At 38.7% G+C, this 20557-nt stretch overlaps 1 protein-coding gene across 2 annotated transcripts in view; it reads left to right on the forward strand.

The window, feature by feature from the left end:
* SPTBN1 (spectrin beta, non-erythrocytic 1) overlaps nt 1-20557 on the forward strand; it is a 200960-nt gene that overhangs the window by 102295 nt on the left and 78108 nt on the right. The gene's annotated exons all lie outside the window — the stretch shown is intronic.

Genomic DNA, 20557 nt, shown 5'->3' on the forward strand with positions numbered 1-20557 from the left:
CTAAAGGTAGCTACAGCATGATTAATTGCACTGTTAAACTTATTGAAATTTATTAAATATTTATGGATGTTTTTCTATATTTTCAAATATATTGATTTCTATTACAACACAGAATACAAAGTGTACAGTGCTCACTTTATATTATTTTTGATTACAAATATTTACACTGTAAAAATGATAAACAAAAGAAATAGTATTTTCCAATTCACCTCATATAAGTACTGTAGTGCAATCTCTTTATCGTGAAAGTGTAACTTACAAATGTAGATTTTTTTTTATTACATAACTGCACTCAAAAACAAAACAGTGTAAAACTTTAGAGCCTACAAATCCACTCAGTCCTACTTCTTGTTCAGCCAGTTGCTAAGAGAAACAAGTTTGTTTACATTTACAGGAGATACTGCTGATTACTTCTTATTTACAATGTCACCTGAAAGCGAGAACAGGCCTTCGCATGGCACTGTTGTAGCCCGCATCACAAGGTAGTTACATGCCAGATATGATAAACATTCATATGTCCCTTCATGCTTCGTCCACCATTACAAAGGACATGCTTCCATTGCTAATGATGCTCATTTTTAAAAAAAAAAGCGTTAATTAAATTTGTGATTGAACTCCTTGGGGGAGAATTGTATGTCTCCTGTTCAGTTTTACATGCATTCTGCCATATATTTCATGTTATAGCAGACTCGGATGATGACCCAGCACATGTTCGTTTTAAGAACACTTTCACAGCAAATTTGACAAAACGCAATGTGAGATTTCTAAAGATAGCTACAGCACTCAACCCAAGGTTTAAGAATCTGAAGTGCCTTCCAGAATCTGAGAGGGACGAGGTGTGGAGAATGCTTTCAGATGTCTTAAAAGAGCAACACTCTGATGCGAAAACTACAGAACCCGAACCACCAAAAAAGAAAATCAACCTTCTGCTGATGGCATCTGACTCAGATAATGAAAATGAACATGCATCCGGTCCGCACGGGTTTAGATTGTTATCAAGCAGAACCCATCATCAGCATGGATGCATGTCTTCTAGAATGGTGGTTGGAGCATGAAGGGACATGTGAATCTTTAGCACATCTGGCATGTAAGTATATTGCAACGCCAGCTACAACACTGCCATGAGAATGTCTGTTCTTATTTTCAGGTGACATTGTAAACAAGAAGTGGGCAGCATTATCTCCTGCAAATGTAAACAAACTTGTTTGTCTGAGCGATTGGCTGAACAAGAAGTAGGACTGAGTGGACTTGCAGGCTCTAAAATTTTACATTGTTTTATTTTTGAATGCAGGTTTTTTGGTACATAATTCTACATTTGTAAGTTCAACTGTCATGATAAAGAGATTGCATTATAGTACTTGTGTTAGGTAAATTGAAGAATACTACTTATTTTCTGTATTTACAGTGCAAATACTTGTAATAAAAAATAAATATAAACTGAGCACTGTATGCTTTGTATTCTGTGTTGTAATTGAAATCAATATATTTGAAAATGTAGAAAACATCCACAAATATTTAAATAAATAGTATTCTAGTATTGTTTAACAGTGCAATTAATCACAATTAATTTTTTTAATTGCTTGACAGCCCTAATATGGACATAAGTGGGACATTTCTGTTCAAATCATAGAATATCAGGGTTGGAAGGGACTTTAGGAGGTCATCTAGTCCAACCCCCTGCTCAAAGCAGGACCAGTTCCCAACTAAATCATCCCAGCCAGGGCTTTGTCAAGCCTGACCTTAAAAACCTCTAAGGAAGGTAACCCATTCCAGTGCTTCACCACCTTCCTAGTGAAAAAGTTTTTCCTAATATCCAACTTAAACCTCCCTCACTGCTTTGACAGTGGAATAGTTTAAAATGCTGATATTATATTGTCTTTAAATTCAAGAGTCAACACAATATTGAAGTAACTGGGAAAATTCACAGCACTTGGAGCTGTCATTTCACTCTTTTGACAGATTGCTCTCTTCAGGTTCTATTTAGTTAATGTTTGGAAATTTTGCTTTTAACTGTCAGGGCTAGAAACCTAATTTTTTAAAAAATAATAGCTTAGGCTGTGGAGCATTATGTTGCTGAAAGGCCATTCTTGTTCAGATTTGGTGGTCCTGCAGTGGAGTAAATGGGGCTCAGAAAAACAGTACTTTTTCATATATAACCATAAGCCAGTCTTTGAGCACTGGGGGTTTGAGCTAGTAGCATTGAACTGAATTTCCATTGTTTTAGTTGGGTTTGGGAAATGTCCTCCTGTTCTATAGGTTAGAAGAGGGGGGAAAAATGTGTGCAACATCTTCAGCTGGTATCAGTCTACATAGCTCAATGGAATATACTGATTTACAGCAGCTGAGGATCTGGCCCTTTGTATATTATACAGATAATTTAAATTACGGTAACTAAATTTGATGGAGAATCCAAAAGTCAGCTAGCCACTTTAAAGGTATTTAGGAAGATGGTTTCTGTTTCAAACAGGCTTTTATCTTAGGGCTGTATCCTGTTCCCACTCAGGACAATTTACACTTTTGCCACTGACTTCAGTGGAAGCAGGAGTGAACTCTAAGTAAACCACATTCAAATGACGGTATTGGTAGAGAGAGGCAAAACCATAATGTGTTTTCTGTTCTGATTTCTTTCTTAAATCTATTTTATGCTCTTTCTTTCTTTCCTCCAGCCCTTACTTGATTATTAAACTTGTACCCTAAACAATGAAAATCTGTCCAAATTAAGGATCAGGAGAATGTTGGGGGAAGAATAAATTACAGATTTGCAGCATGATTCACAGGAGTCATGTTTCCTGTACTGAACTGCTTTTCTCTTTATATTTTAGTACAGAACATAGTATTACGTTTAATAAGATGTACTACAGATGTTCAAAACTGAATTTAACGTGTGAAAATGCAGTAGCGTTTTCCTGCTGCTGATCCAAGCCAAGGCAGTGCATGATTATTCAATTACTAGCACCTCTGAACTGTTTTGTTCCTTTTTAAGTTGAATTGAAAAGTACTAAATATCTGCAAAAAGAACAGGAGTACTTGTGGCACCTTAGAGACTAGCAAATGTATTTGAGCATAAGCTTTCGAGGGCTACATTCGATGAAGTGGGCTGTAGCCCACGAAAGCTTATGCTCAAATAAATTTGTTAGTCTCTAAGGTGCCACAAGTACTCCTGTTCTTTTTGCGGATACAGACTAACACGGCTGCTACTCTGAAACCTACTAAATATCTGTTATTCAATAGTGCATGGTATTGATACATTTTCCCGTATGAAAATGAACGGAGCCTGTGTACTAAATAAGCAGCTTTAAGGAAGTTATTCAACAAAACAGTAGGATCAGCTTCTCTGAAGGTTAGAAGCGGTTGTAAGGGAGATGATCAAGGGAAGAAAAGAACTGAAGAGGGTGGCTAAGAATCTGCTTTGTACTTCAAGCAAGGTGGAGCAGGAATGCTGTTTGGGATTTAACCTAAGGGGCTGCCAGGTAACAATCCATTCCAGAGCATCCCTTGTTCCAGCTAACTGCCTTGTTGACTCTAAAGCAACAAGGTTATTAAATGGGTCTGAGGCGAAAAGCTCTGAAGTTAGTTAGTTCTTTTCAAGGTCAGGGTTAAAGGCCATTAATGGACCAAATTAGAAACCTGTGAATTACTCTACATTACTACTAATCCCATATTGTTAACAAGTTCTAAATTCATTACAGCAAGAAAGAAACCATGAAATAGCACGTAAAAACACAGAGAGCCCTCTGTCTCCTATCCACTTGCATGAGAGTGCTGGTATTTGGGGAATCTTACATTTTCTCCAATTTGACTGTATTGTTAACAATACATGTGAGATCATATAGTGAATGTAGTTAGCATTAGTGCAGAGTATTATTTCCCCTTCTTACATCCTTGCATCCTCCAAGCCCATACTAAGTGTCATTAAAAATGACATTCCAGGACAATGTTCAGGGCTGCTGAAGACTTGCATACCAGAACTCTTCTGTTTCTCTCTGCTGAGAGAATACAAGATGGATAATGATCACTCATGCTTGTGACTTTTGATGTAGAATCTAAGGTCATGATGGCAGTGAGAATTCTCATTAACACAAAGGACTTTGTACAGTTGCTGCTGGAACTAGGGTATCCCGAGCTGAGAGCGTCCTTTGTAAAAGAAAACCACTGTAGCCAAACTAATATTAACCAGTCTCCATAGATATGCTGAATGCCCCACTGTGTTTCTCTTAGAAAAAAACAAAACTAAAAGGCCCTTCAGTTTTAAGGGGAACAGAACAGTTAAACAGGCACATAGTAATCATGGCACAGTCTACTCTAGCGGCTGCATTTATGATTTTTAAAAGGTCTTGTGAAAGATCTGGCATAGTGAGTTGTCTTTTAATCCTAAAATGATGTGACTGGAAATCCAGATAATTCAGTGTTCCCTGACATTTGTTTTATTCATAGAAAATATGAAGAGGAAATCAACATAGAACCCAGACACAGCAGCTAATATAAGGCTAACTTACATTTCACAGACTTTATTATGTAATTGTTATTTGGCTGAATAAAATATATTTTTACTAAAGAATGGTGCAGGATTGTGTAGTAGGCTGTAAGTGTGTGTGTGTGTCCGTCCCTAAACATGATCAGTCAGTTATCTGTTCTGCATGTGCCCTTTAACTGGAAACACAAAAAATAATCCTTGTGGAATACCATAGCATTTTATGTAAATCATTCTCTAACCATAAAGATCCCAAACACCTTCCTCAGAAAGGTATATCTGGGTCACATGCACCTGTAAAAATGGCAGGGCAAAGGTTTCTAATGAATTTGGTTTTTAATAGAGTGAAAATGAGAACACTTCAGGGTTCAGTTATGAAGAGGAATAGATAGAAGTTCACCTGCAAGGAGGATTATATACGAATGAGATGCTGTACAAATGTATGCAGGTAGCAGCAGGGTACAGAGGTTATCTGCTTTAAAATTGTATCCTAATCATAAACAAGGGAGACTCCTAGGTCTACAGAAGTGTAACAGCACAATGTAAAATCCATTACATCTGAGTTATGCAGACATTGAGTTTCTCTGCAGATCATCGGCCTAACAAAACGAAATCCTGGCTGCACAGATTTTTGCAGGAAAGTGCCTTGTTATAGAAAGATATTTAAGTAGAATAAAGCCGGAGATTGTTAGGAGTCAGATGATACAACAGCTGAGAAGCTGGTTGTGTAAATTGTGGTAGCTCCTTTGAAGCTAATGGAGCTACAACAATGTATGGAGCTGAGGATCTGGCCCACAGTTTATCTCTGCGATTCAGGCCTAGCTGTCTACTCTTCTCACACCCCTACCTCTCTTTGGTTGCAACTTCTTTGCATTGATATTGCATGTTGGGTTCTTTTCCCCTAAAGTACAGCAGACTTCTTTGTGTCTCTTTTGTGCTGGTAACACTGTCAGCTGTTGAGTATGATTTGAGCATGATTCAATTCCAGGGGGGAAAAAAAGGGAAGAGACCACATGTCCATGGTTTTTCTTATTTTTTGGCTGCACATAGGAGTCTTCTTACCTGCAGTAACCTCTGCTCATAGTTGGGAGAATAGCTGTTTTTTTGTCTCTTAAGTGAATATCTTTCAGTGATAATTTCCAGGGAAGGTGGAGTATTCTGTTAATGAGGAGGCCATTATTTTTCAGGGTTTGTACATCTTTCAGCTTTAAAGATTGTCTGCCATTGTAACAAAAGTGATTACATTGTAACATGTGACTGCCCTTTGTCTGCAGTTTAACATGAGTAGTACTCATTATGATATGGCAATTAAATCAAACTATGAGAAAGTAGGGGAGGTGTCTCAAGAATTCCAGATGTTAGTTTCATGTTGAACTTTTTACCTTTAAACTATAATTACTCATCAGAGAAACAGATAATGTTGGCTTAGGCTACTTCTGGTTTGAAGTATCTCAGGTTCTTTTGAACCAAGGAAATTCATCTTGAGCATCTAGACTGTTCTCAATGGTAGCAGATGACAGAACAAGGAGTAATGGTCTCAAGTTGTAGTGGGGGAGGTTTAGGTTGGATATTAGGAAAAACTTTTTCACTGGGAGGGTAGTGAAACATTGGAATGGGTTACCTAGGGAGGTGGTGGAATCTCCTTCCTTAGAGGTTTTTAAGGTCAGGCTGGGATGATTTAGTTGGGGATTGGTCCTGCCTTGAGCGGGGGGGGGGGGGGGAGGGGGGGGAGGTTGGACTAGATGACCTCCTGAGGTCCCTTCCAACCCTGATATTCTATGATTCTGTGATTCTATGTGAGCCTGCATGAGTACTCTGGTGAGGCTGCCTAGTCTAGAGTAAGCCACCAGCAGAGTGGCTATGAAGTGGTCTCCATGCCATTCCCACAAGCACCTGTGCAGAATGCGGTGAGAGGGGCAATGAGCCAGGAGAAAGGCCATGGGATCATTGTTGAATCCAGTAACTCTTAACACCACACATAGGTGACTTGAATGGACTGTAGCCGTGGTCATGGGGACTACGCTCCACTCTATGGGGTGAATTTCATCCCATCACCCTCCCCCCCATGTGCTTCATTTACTCAGGATTTGTGTGGCTGATGTAAATTGCTCTCCGTGCACATTGCCTCATCCAAAAGAGAAAGGTTTGTGTTGCTTTTAACACAAAAGGAAAAACATTCTTTGAGCAGCTGTAGCACCACCTCCAACCAGATCCCTAGTTATTACCCAAGTATCTTTTTGGAATCTTGCCATTTTCACAGGTGTGGTGATAATCCAGTAATACCATATTATTATGTTTTAGATAAATCTGGATGTGATTGACCACAGCTTTTGCTTAGGTGATTGTTATAAGAGTTCACATTGTGAGATGTGAACTGTGAAATGGAAGTGGTGGCTTTTTTCTCCCTTAAATCAGTTGTAACTTCTGTATTGCTAAAGTCTCTCTTTTTATATATAGTGGTGCCTGATGGGACTTTCGTAGCATTTCTGTTATATAAATCCTTATCTGTGGGGGTTTGTAACTAGGCTATAAAAAGTTGCTCCAGTCTGGGAGAGTTTTTGAAATTATTCTCAAAAAAGTATGGGTATCCATGTAATTAAAAATAACATATGGAACCCAGCTACATTGTGTTGAGTCAAAATCTGTGCAATTTTATTTTAGTGGTGATGCTAAGGGTATAAATCAACCTAGAATTTGGCCCTGTAGGCTCAGCAGTAACATGTTGGACCTGATTCAGTTATGCATGTTTTATATTGATGTAAGTGTATTGACTTCAGTTGAATTAAACCTGATTTGCACCTGGGTGTGAGGGAAGAATTGGGTTTATGGGGCCTGATTCTCAATTGTCTTGTGGTTTGTGTAGTTGTTTACACCTGTGCAAAGTTGTTGTTTTATCAATGAAAAACGCAGGTACTCAGTTCTTCTGAAAATCAGGCCACTAGGATTTAGCACATGAATTTTGAAAATAATCTTTAAAAGGCCATTTAAAAGTGTTTGATTTAACATGTCCTTTCTTGCCCTTTCAAGAATGACTTTCTTTTCTCTTTTTCTTTCAAAATTTAAGGCAGAAAATACCTTAACAATAAAAAGAGCCGGATTTGTTGATTTTTGAAAATGGGGGAGGGGGGGGAGATAAAACCATGACATTTAAAAAAAAATTACACATTTTTTTTTAAATAGACAATTTTTCTTAAATCTTACTAGTAAAAAGGCCATTCCACCCCCCTCCCCTCCAATCTTTTCATTCAAAAAGGTTTGGCCAGCATTGGTTAAAAGTGGAATTTTGTCCTTATCTGCCTTATGCTGACATCTGGCAGCAAATCCTTGACTCCAGCTGACAAGTGCAAAACCCAGCTCAAGAGCGGTACACCAGCATGGCCTATGCACTCCTGGGTCAGTTGTGCGTTGCATTGCCCGAGTTCCGCTCTAAATAACTCCAGCAGTCAATGGCCCCAGAAGGCTCATGGCAATGCCTGGGGTATAAGGACATTTTGGCCATGTCCTATTTCCCTAGGCTATGTCCCCCAGCAGGGAGGGAGCGTAGTATATTGGGGATTCTCCCAAAACTAGCTATGCTGGCGTTAAGACCAGAATCTACCAGTGGTGAAAATGCCACACTGCAGAACTTGAGCCAAGGTGAGTAAAATAACACTATTGGATGATGCTTGCAATGGCAGGAACTATGGGTTGGGTAAAGGGCTGCCTTTCATCCTTATCTCTTCTGAATTGCACGGATGTGCTTGACTTCAAACATTTGTTAGCATAGTTTTAGTATGTCTCTGTACGAATTACTTAATACCAAAATGGCTTTTGTTCTCTGATTTACATAAATAAACCCTCATTTCTGGTTTAGCTGCTGTTGCCAAGTTTGAACTACACTTTCCCAGCAGCTGTTGCAAGTCACTATGGACCAGTTTTTGAAAAGTGTATACACAGAGCATTTTTCACATCCCCGAGCTGCATATGTGCTTGAGTCAGGCTTACATGAGCTCATAGGTATGTGCACGTGAAAATCCTTGTTATGTGGGTGTGCATCAGACATGGAGCATACACAGAACACACACATGCAAAAGTGCATATAAGTGCTCCTTCAGAGCTTAGGAAGTCTATCAGCCTATTTGATTTTCTAATTTTTCAGCTACTGTATTGACTGAATTTTATTTTTTACTCTGTGTGTCTGTATGCCTGACTGTGTGTGTGTGTGTGTGTATATATATATATATATATATATATATATATATAAAAATGCATTATGGATTCAGTTCAGCAAGGTACTTCCTGACTTTAGTCCCATGAGTTCAATGGGACTGTTCACTTATTTATTTAGATGCATGCCTAAGTACAATACCGTGCTGAACTGGGGATTAAATGATTTATATATGTTATATAGCACCAATGCACCATTGTTAATGAGTAATCAAACACCCAACTTTTGGAATTTCCTGAGTTTTTATGATGGCACCAAGAAATTAAGCTACATTGTATATCTTATGGTATATATTTATAACAAAATAATACACTAAGGTTTATATTTGAAAACAGATCTAGAATATGCTACATATATGCCACATGGCCAAGGCAGCAGTGTTGGAACAACCCTCCCTGTGGGAATTTCCTGAGTTTTCTTTATTCTCTTCATATTGTATTAATATTAGGTTTTGGCATTTAATTTCCCTGCTTTTTTTTTTTTTAAAGAAAAGGGGAATGAAAAAAGAAATCTGAAGGTATATATGACTTGGTGAGCTTGGTAGACAATTTGAACTGGAGCTATCATTCTCACTAATTCTGCTTTCTATAAGTGAGTTCCCTGATGTGGAGATTTTCAACCTGTGAAGTTTATAAACTCCGTCACCAGACTACAGCATCCTTAATCAGAGACTCTTACCAATTAATTTTTCAAAGATTAGAAAAGTTGAAGTATGCATGTATGAAACTACCGACAGGTATTTTACATCTTTGGAACTTTATAATTATTGAACCAATTTCCTTCAAATTTGCCTTGTCTTTTATATCTCAATGAGCTCTATAGAACAAGTCAAGTTTGGATACTAGAAATTTCAGTCTCTTTCTTCAGCCATTTTGGAGTTAATTATCTGAGCAAAGCCATTTCTTACTGGAAAAGGCTATTTTGAAGTGAATTTGCTTAAAGGTCCCTACTCATCCTGCGCAAAACCAACCAAACACAAATCAATAAATAAAATCGTCTTTGGGCTGGAATTAAGTACGGAAATTTTCACACCAAAAGGAAAATTCTGAAGTGAGAGATTAGAATGAACGTTGAAACTCAACCTTTATATCCTGGAGAGCAGTTTCTAGAGAAGATTCGAGGAGGTGATGTCTTTGAAATGAAGAAAATGTAAATAAAGTTTTGATTAGCTGTGTCCTTTTTTTATGGTTGAATTGTTATGTACATTTTGACTGACTGATAGAACGTTGAGATTGGGGTGTAACATACAGTGGGGTGTAATTTTTTAATGCAGGTTTTTCTGGAGCATTTCTTAACTACACTGACAGATTAAAGGGCTCAGTTCTGCAAGACTTGAGTTATGTGAATATTGGGACTAATGGGAGTTCTCTGTATGGCAGGCTTGCAGAGCTGGGCTTGTGGAGAAGACAGGTTTTCCTTTTAATGCTTCTTATTAGTAATCTGCTTCAAATCTCATTAAATATTATTAATTTTAAATCTCTTTTTAGAAATAACCTTATGTTATAAATTGTCAATAGATTCCTTCAGTTACTACAAGTAACTTTTGCTGTGACCCTAGACAATTTTTATTGCCAATTTTCATTCTGCTTTAATCAAGGGAGAGCTTAGGGGCCATTTTAGCTCCAAACCATAGCACATGCTGATATCCAGCATTATTATCTGATTTGTTACTGTTTTTATTTGGCAATCTCACTGTACAGAACAGAATATTTCCATATGTACAATATACCCTGTAATCATTAGAGGTAAATTATTCCGTGACCATGAAAGCAGAATGAGCTGAACATATCATGAGCAAGGTTATTAAATCAGCCCATTAAACTGAAAATATTATTAATCCCCAATTAATACAGTGTTTATTTAAATATATGCTTGTCAATTTAAAATATTTAATCTAATAGTACAAATATATAATTTAACCCCAAATCATTTTAAACTTAACTCCCAGATTTTATATTTCCAAAGGATTAAATGCATTCATGATTGAGTGTGAGCTTCTGTCTACCATGGCAGTATATGCCCACTTCCCTGCCTTAATGGTGAACATGAGGCTGCACTGAAAATTATAATCCCAGTGGACAGTTGTGTACTTCATATTCTAGAGCATCTTGACATGTACGATCTTGGAGCTCCAGGATGTGGAGCACTCCGGGTTTCCCTGTGCACCAGTATGTACACCCAGCTGAATCAGAGAAATGGGCAGTTAGTTGCATCTAGGCCCAGTCACAGACATGTCTGAGCCCTGAGTGCATCATTAAGGTAAGGAGGGAGTGGGGAACCGGAACCGCAACCAACAGTACTGCATCTGAGAGGGAACTGAGAGGAACTGCATCTGAGAGGGAATTTCACACCCCATTCCGCCCCTCCCCTGCCTCTTCCTGCCCCTGCTCCTCCCCTTCCCCCAGTGCCTCCTTTGCATGCCACTGAACAGGCTTGGGGGGAGGGTGAAGGAGGGAGGTGGGTGCTCCAGCCCCGATGCTTTTCACTTATATGTCCCTGTAGTATTTTTTTCAGGATATAATTTCTGGAGCTAGGAAAAAATGTGACTAGGCCTTAGTCCTGCAAATGCTCGTGCCTATGCTTAACTTCAATCATGTGAGTAGTCTCATTGAAGTCAATGGGACAGCTTATGTGCTTAAAGCTAAACACAGGCATACAGATTTGCAGGCGTGTCACCTAAGGTGTAAAATGGTTTTAATTCTCCATTATGACAGTTGGATTTCAATGGATGTTCTTCAATTTATACCAAATAATTTAACTATGGGTTCCCATAATACAGAAATAGGGTTAAATATCTGACTCGCATAGTTTAAACCAGTCTAGTGAGGATAGGTCAAAGCATATTCCTCTCTGTAAATCTGCTATGTGATTTGTCCTCTTTAGAATAAAAATAGGCAGAGATTTTCTCTCTGTTTAATCTTTTAACCCCAGATGGCTTTTATGTTACATTTATTGGAATGTGAAACCTCCCAGTGATTGTCACATATGGACATAGTCATTCTAGTACGTAGTATACTGCCTTTCTCAATCTTCTGATGGCATCTTTTTATATTCTAGCACCAAACATTTATCAACCTATGCAAAAATAACGACTATGAAAATACCTGCCCTCCCAAACTCTGTACTACTTGGCTGACTACTCAACATGGTTTTATGCAACATTTTATCTTCTGGGAAAGGTTTAGCGACATCAAAGAGAAAATATCAGAACGTTTTTTACGCTGATAGCCTTGTGCAGCTGTTTTCCTTTTCTCATTTTAAGACATTTTAGGCAATCAAACTATATATATGATATATTGTTTATAATATGTGTGTTGTGATATAGGACTTAAACTCCCTTTGGTGCTTCCCAGTAAATGAGGAAGAATTGTGAAATACACAGCATTGTTTTGAAGTTTTGGAACATTAAGCCATTGTGGTAGAGTAGAGGAGACATTAGAGGCATGATCCTGCTCCAAATGGAAGTCAGTGGCCAAACACAATGTGAGCAGAATAATTTCTTACCTTTTTAATCTTTAATGGGTGAAGTTCAAACACATGCATGTAAAACCTTGGTTATAACACCGTTTTCTTCAGTGGAGTTAATCCAATGCAACAAATTCATCTGTAGTGTGTTTTGTGTAATAAAATAACCCTTTTGAGTGCACTAGTTTTACATTGAAAACATCAGTTGGCGCCACTTTGCTGTGTTAAACTACCTGAGAGATTGAAATAAAGTAAAAATAAAGTAGTAAAGTAAAGTAAAAATAAAGCAGATGGCCATTATTTTAGAAGTTCATCCAGCATTATTAAATATGGCACATACATGAAATAATGTTCTCAGCCTTGGAATGCTCACTTTGACTTTCTTCACGTTTCATTTTTATTTTGTAGCTTGCATGTGTCTTTATTGGGGATTTTTGGCTTCCAGGTTAAATACCTTTCTTTATCCTTTTATCAGTCCATATTTTCAGTACCAACATCTTGTCAGCAGATGGAAAACCAGCACAATGCTAGAAGACAAGAAACTTTTTGCTGTCCAGTTTTATTTGCCTTGTTCTTAAAGGGAAATATGGATACAGTTTTAGAATGCAGTAACGTTAGGAGAAGCTGTGTTTTTTGTGTTCATAATAGTGACCTTTTTCTAATAGTGTCTAGTAATCTTAGTTCCCACTTGATGACATTTTTTTTTTCCTTTTGGTGGATTCTGAACATTTTAAATTAGTCTTTATTAGCATAACAGACTTGATTTTAGTTTGAGTTAGTTTTATGTTTTAGAGCAGATGACATAATGAGTTCATGAGTTTTATTCTCTGTGTTTTTAATAACAATAATCATATTTATCTGATACTTGAGCCTGTTTTTCACTTGTGAGCTTTGTCTGAAGCTGGAGCTGTGGGTGGTGGGGCTGGAACCCAAGTCCTGCCCCCCAGGGCTGAAGCATGTAACTTAGCTTCACAGAGCCCCCTGTGGCGTGAGGCCTCGGGCAATTGCCGTGCTTGCCACCCCCTAACGCTGGCCTTACTCTTGCCACCACCCTGGGAGTTGCAACCTCCAGGTTGAGAAACACTGATCTAGATGAGTTGAGTATCCCCTAAAAGACCTCTGTGTAACCCAGGGGTACACGTACCTCTGATTGAGAATCCACCCTAAAGGACACACTTTTGTTCCATCTTAGAATTATTGTACAGTAGCTGTTGCTGCTGTTAAAGATACTGGGTGAGAGCCTCACCCACACTCTGGCCCCCTTGTAGCCCCATAAAGGCATCTTAAAAGCCCCAGTTCTAGCTGTAGGAGGATTACACAGGAACTCTAGAAGTCAGGCATAAGACTGCCCACAAAGATCCCTTCACAGATCCTGGTGTAGATGGTATGTTGTCGGGCAGGCCCAGAACTGTGTAAGTTGTACAGAGGGCCCCAGAGCAGCCCTAAATAGGGAGGTGCAAAGGTGGCTGAAAGCTGCATTATCTGCCCTCCACCTGGGTTGCAAGTTCTGGGATGCAGCACAGAATTTCACCCATTATATTTATTAACTGGCTCTTATAGTTATAAAGCAGTGAAAGCTGTAGATTGTCACAGTGAATATGTTCATGTTTCTTCACGATAAAATCTGCACAGATCAAAACACAGTTGTCCAGATAACCATTCATTGTTTTCTCAGGCATCCTCCTTAATAGGAAGATCTTCAGGAATGGTTGGAATTTGTGAAATCATCTATTATTGGCAGCCGAATTCCGTATCTTTGCATCTGTGTAAAAACATTAGACCAGAGTAATATCCTGCATCCTGAAAAGCCGAGAATAGAGTGACCATTGGTCTGAGAAAGAAAGTTCTGTTTTCCTCTCTGCACTGTTGACCTGAATTCTTACGATTCTAAGAGTTCTGGGAAGCTGTTGATGTTGAATATCGTAAGCAAAAGCCAGGAGCCTAAATTTGATCTTTAAGACAGTGTATTTAGCAGAGTTTGATGGGAAGAGTATACTGTCTATATTTCTTTACTGTACAGTAAAAAAATATATATATTTTTAAGCTTCAGAAATTATATTCAGCTTGTAAAAAAAATTTAAATATAAAGAAGCTGTTGCATTCGCAATTAGGAAAGAAAAGGTGTCCTGCGTTCACCTTGGTTGAAGTATTGCACAGGTCTACAACTGGTTGTGTATAACATACAATACACTGTTTATTACCTGGGCACAGCAGGGAAGACTTGAAATGAAGCTTCAGCCCCGGGTCTGAATATTGTGTTCCGACAATACTGCTAGTCCAGATTGTAGGTTAAACACCCTGCAACTAGTATTAGTCAGACACTTAATGCTTCTTGCATGGTTTCTTTTTCTGGTTTAATTTCCTTGTCTTTTTTTCTGTATCATTTGTGTTAATTTTAGAACCCTCCCTTTGCAATTTATCAGATTGAGCATAGCGTCTATTTCCAGTTAAGTGGTGGTTATACCTTTTAGGCATCAACTGTCAATGTGATTTTGACTCCTAAATGCCTAAATCTCTTTTGAAAATGAGCTTTAGGATCCTAAGTCTGTTAGGTGCCGCAATACTGAGTGCAGCAGCATCTAAATACCTTTAAAAAGCTGGGCCTAAAATTCTTCTGCTTTTGTTGGGCTGGGTACAGTGCTTGCTGAACAGATTAAAAACCCAGTTTGAAATGGGTTTGGGCTCAATCTGTTTAAAACAAGCATTGGTCAATGTGGAAGAGGGCAAACAATCTTTAAACTGAGTTTAGAAACGATCTTCCAGTTCAAGTAGCCTTTGCAGCCACAAGATTTGATTGCCTTTGTGCTAAAGGAATGGTGCTGATTAGGGATGTAAATAGTGCTTTAAAAATGTAACGGTGTAACCGACTAAAATGTATTGGTTACACATTTAGCTGGGAAACTATGGGTGGAGTAATGTTTTACATGGGGCCCCGGCTGCAGGCCCCCGCGCCTGGGGATCCCCGCTGCCGGTGTCCTGGCTGGGACTCTGCTGCCGGGTTCGCACCTGGGGTCCCTCCTGGCTGCCACCGCCAGTGCAGCAGCAGAATTTAACTGTTAACCGAAACCGATAAGACTGCTTATCCCTTCATCGGTTAACCAGTTAAACTTTTACATCACTAGTGCTGATATCACTGTTCTGCACACTGCAGGGAGGGCTGTGTATGTTTGTGCTTGTTGGCTGGATTTTCGTACTTCCCACTTCATCTCCTGAGCCAAATTCTCCATTATACTGGTGCAAGCCCACTGAGTTCATTGAATTCAATAGGATGGCACCGGTGAAATTGACGGCAGAATATGGTTCATGAATTTTTATCCAGAATCCTACAATCCCTTTAATTTTAATAAGAATTGGGCATTCACATTCCTTTGGCAGCTTTGAAAATCCCACCCATAATATTTCAGAATGTTGCTAAAATTGTAAAGGAAGAGTGTTTGTCAAGGAAAGTTTATTACCTAACTCCTGTTTACTTACTAAGCAACTAAACCAAGTCAGCCACAGTAAATTACAAGCACTAAGCATGAGCTGCAAGTCCACCTGCTAATCGTATTGTCAGAGGAGTTTCCGTCCACAGGAAATTTCCTTCCTAATGTTGCCTCAAGATAAGTTGGAGTCTGTATTATCAATACAGCTGTTAAGAGTTACTTCCCTTTTCCTGCTGTGCATGTTTTGCATGATGCTCGTTTGTCTTTACCCCTGGGAAACAAATGTTTTCACAAGCTAAAAGACATTGGCAGCTCCACCCATATCCTCTGGTTTCAATTAGATTTTTCAAAATCTAAAATTATCTCTTTAAAGATATGAAGGATATTTGTCAAAAGTGTCACATTTGTTAATGTAAACTTAAAAGGCCTGAGTGACTATAAATGGTGTTCCCTTTCCCACTATTGATATTAAATACCCATAATTAGTTATTAAGGTGTATTACCATTAATATACTTTACTTTTGTGTAATAGTATATACATGAATATAGCATCAATTAGTTATTTTCCATGCTTTGTTGCATTTTCTAAGCTGTCAGTGCAATTCCTGGCTTAAAGTAGATATACAAATAAAATTGATGGTCTTTAATTCTGTGCATGTTTTAACTTAAAAGACCTGAATAAAAAATGTACTTGTAGTTTATCAGTTTGAAGGTAATGGTGAAATCTGTTGCAAAAATCTGCCATCATTGTGAAATGCCAAGCAGAAATAGTCAGTAGAGGTTTTAAGACTACATGGCACACCGCATTCAAATAAACGTATCAACAGTTTTAATCTTGTTTTCCAGTTACATATATAAAAACATGTATAAAGTGTATGTATTAGATGCTGTACTACAGGGGGTATACATGACGTGGTGGTAAAAACGCCTGCACTCTGTCTACTCTGGTGTTTGCACCGTTGCTACTATCAGTGCAGAATTACAGAGCTGAATTTTTCCAGCATAGCCGCACCCAGTGAGACAGACAGTGTGCCCTCAGGTGGGTAAGGAAAGTGGGAGTCCAGAAAGGGCTGCAGAGCTGCATTCCTGGGTATCTTTCACTGTCTATTTGCTGGCTCTCCTGAAAAGCTGGCAGTCAGTGGCATGCCACAAGGCTGTGTGGGAGCCTGGCTATTTACTATCAAGCAGGGTTTTCTCAGTGCAGGCAAGTGGATGCATTCGGCCAGTCAGTAATTTGACTTTCCCCATGGCAAGCTTATTCATCCATCCTTACTGCTCAATCATAGTGGGCAGGAAGAAAGACAGAAACATCCCCTCTCCCTGTCCCTCCTCCCCCCCAAAAACCCCCCAAACCCAAATATGGGTTATAACAAATAACTGGAATGTACAGGGATTGGAGAGACATAAGACTTAGAGCATGGAAATTAGAGAGAAAGAGATTTCATGTCTGAAAACATCACATTTGCAGTGACTAGAATTTGTATTGCCTCCATTTCTATCTTTAAGTTAGTGTAAACAGTGGGGAGAGGAGGAAGGAACCACCAGGGGTAGGAGGAAAAGGGGTGGAAGCCGAGCAAGAGGGGTGAAAACAAGACAAAGGAGGATGGAGAAACAAAGAATCTGAAAACAACCCATACCAATGCATAGGAAATAATGGAAATCACAAAGGACAAGACAGAGAGAGAGAATAGGTAAAATGAAAGGAGCAGCAACTGTATTCGGACATGACTGGAAGAGAGTAGCCAGCCACTGATCTGTCAGAGGGGTGGTAGGGTCTCCATGTGAAAAGGATAGTCACTACTTAAGGAAACAGAGTTGGCTTCCTGGGGATGGATTAACTGAAATACATTGTTGTTTGACCCACACAGCTGTTTTCCTTCCCCAGACAATGGGCCAGATCATCAGCAGGTGGTTGAAGTAAACTCAGGTTTATGCTGTCTGAGTATCTGGCCCAATGTATCACCATATTTTTTCATATAACATCCCTACTCTGTTTTACCTTTCCCTGATTAGTCCATATGTCTGACTCCTCAATTTCCACTTGCTAAAACAACATGGTATCAGCTGGTTTGCTTTCACCATCCAGTACATTTTACCTGCACCCTAAGGAGGACTGGAGAATGGCTGATAATCATGTGTTTATTTTAATAGGTTTCATTACAGATAACTTCGTAACTAGATTTTACAGCTTTCTTGAAGCTATAATGCTTTGAACATCTGAACTATAATTCTGTACCAGTATCTCTCTATCTGTAGAGTAAATATAACAGGCATCTCTTAATGTTGCATTGCTATATAGAAACTACAGTAGTTAGATAAATATGCGCTATGTTGTGTTTTTGGACACATCTGGATCACAATGAGCTTTTATGTAGCTTTATGGGGAAGGGAGAAGTGGTAATTATTGTTGGAAATTTTTTAATAGATGTAAAATGTTGCTAGTTTTCTAACTGTTTTCTGTGACTCGCTAGTTAAAAGGAATCACTTTTGACTTGAAGCATGAATTAGCAGACATGCAACTGTGCAGATAAAGCATTCTAAGGAATTCACTATAAGTAGTTCTGAACAGCATGTTTAAGGTTACTAAAGAATATATTTAAATTATTATTTGGATAGACTAGTATTTCCACTAGCCAGATATGATGGGATTTTTTCCTTTGGTGCAAGATTGAGCAAACTGCTATTATGCTGCTGGAAATGAGGAGCTGCTTGGGTATGGGAAACTGTATCTTTTGACTCTCTATATTTATTTTTGTAGTATTGCTTTGCTAGAACAGAGTCTGTGCTTTCTAATGAAGTGGCCCACATCCTGTTCACACTGCTTATTAACGATATATATCTTGGCTTTGTATTGCTGACGTTATGATGTAATAAATAATTGGAATGAAATATGTGGTCACAAAGCAGTGAGCATTTTGTGGGGAAAAGTTGCAACACAATCAGGAGTAGATAGCTCAGTGGAGCAAAGGTCTGCAGCATGTAATAAACTAGGGTTGGTTACTATCCGGGTATCAGAAAGCAAGCCTCAGTTACTGCTAACTTCCTGTTGTGTTGCCATGTCATTGTAACACTGTACTTTACAAAGAGAGAACCACTGCAAACTGCACCATGGGCTGTCAGGCTGTTGAAAACATATTGGTGTAATATAACACAAACACCTTTGAGGGTCAGTTCCAATGCATTAGCCCTCTCACAAGGTACTGCAAGAATAATTTCAGAAATACATGGGAGGCACTGAGATATTGTAGTGACAGGGATCATATAAGTAAACAAATATCTACTGTCATTGAGCTGCTGATAGTGCGCTCTCTCCTTTTCAGATTCCTCCTTCTGTTTCCTTCCCTTACCCACCCACCCCCATCTCTATTGCTATTTATTTCTTTACTTTCTGTGTTCTTACCCCCTCGGCTTCAGTTTTCTTCTCCTCTTTCCTCCTATCCCATGCTGGGACTGAAAAGGAGAGAGAAAGCGCTATCAGCAGCTCAGTGACAGCAGACCTTTGCCCCATTGAGCTATCTACTCCTGATTGTGTTGTAACTTTTCCCCACCAAATGCTCAATGCTTTGTGACCGCATATTTCATTCCAATTATTATTACAACATCTCACCATCAGCAATACAAAGCCAAGATATATATTGGTAATAAGCAGTGTGAACAGGATGTGGGCCACTTCATTAGAAAGCACAGACTCTGTTCTAGCTAGTTTTAAGAGAATATAGTAAAACTAGCTATGAATATGCCAGATTCATGCACCTGTCCATGCTAGAGAAGCGCTGTCTGTAGGAAAACAGGCACATTGCTCCTCCTGGGAAATTCCAAAAGTCCAAAGAGCATGGGAAACATCAGACAGATTCAGTTCTGCATGAAAATTTAACCCTCCTACATTTCAAAAACTTTTCATATATCTAAAATAATGTGTCCAGAGTTTTTTTTGTGTGCCTAAAATTAGGTTTCTAAATCATAGTGGCCTGATTTCCAAAAGCACTGAGTACCCACAGATCCCAATAAAGTCAATGAGAGTTTCAGATGGTCAGTGCCTTTGAAATCAGGCCTCTTATTTAGGTGCCTAAATGTGGATTTAGGAACCTAACTTTGGACACTTAAGTTTGAAAAGTTGGGCCTATCACTCTTCCAGAATCCAGTGAAATCACTGGGTTTCTTTTCATAGTGTAAGGCCTGATAAATAAGGTCCTGATCCAAAGCCCACTGAAGTCAGTTAAGACCCTGAGTGACCAAATGATGCAGCGTTTTCTGGCTAAAAGTCATTTGATACTCAGCAGACTACTTCTTAAGAGTTTCTGAATTAACGTAGTTTATAGTGAGCATACACATTAAATGAACTATGACTTTTGCCAATGGTTATCTGTACAAACAGTTATGAAAGTGCCTGGTATATGTATGCCGAAAAAAAATCTGTTTTTCTATGGTTTTATGTAAATGCAGGCCGACTTCACTCTTGCAGTTTTGGAACAATTCATCCTGCTCTTACATAAATATTTGTGAAATCTTTCAATACTAAAATAAATGCTATTATGAGGGGGAAGGAATAAAATAAGTGAGAGGCATTGGACCAAATTCTGCTCTCACACCGTTAATCCTGAGTAACTCCATGGATTTCAATGAAGTTACTCTGAATTTACACCAGTGTAATCAAGAGCAGAAGTTGTCTAAAAGCTGCAAGATAACCAAGATTAACAAGGGCAGTTGGATAATTCACAGACACTCTTTAGGTTATTCTTTAGTCACCTATTCGCGTCTTAAGAAACAGGTTCTGCTGCCAAATCCTGAAGTCCATAGTCCAGATTTACTTCTCAAACATTGCTGAGGCAAAATTCCCAATGAAATCAGTTCTCTTGACTTCATCAGAAAATACTATAAAATAAGAAAGTTGGATTTTCTGTGAAATGTCCTGATAAAATAACTCCTCTGGAGACACTAGCAAGCCTCTTTATTTGAGTATATTGGAACACGGGTTTGAATATCGTCATC

Source organism: Malaclemys terrapin, chromosome 3 (genome assembly GCF_027887155.1).
Source record: "Malaclemys terrapin pileata isolate rMalTer1 chromosome 3, rMalTer1.hap1, whole genome shotgun sequence".
NCBI classification, from domain to species: Eukaryota; Metazoa; Chordata; order Testudines; family Emydidae; genus Malaclemys; species Malaclemys terrapin.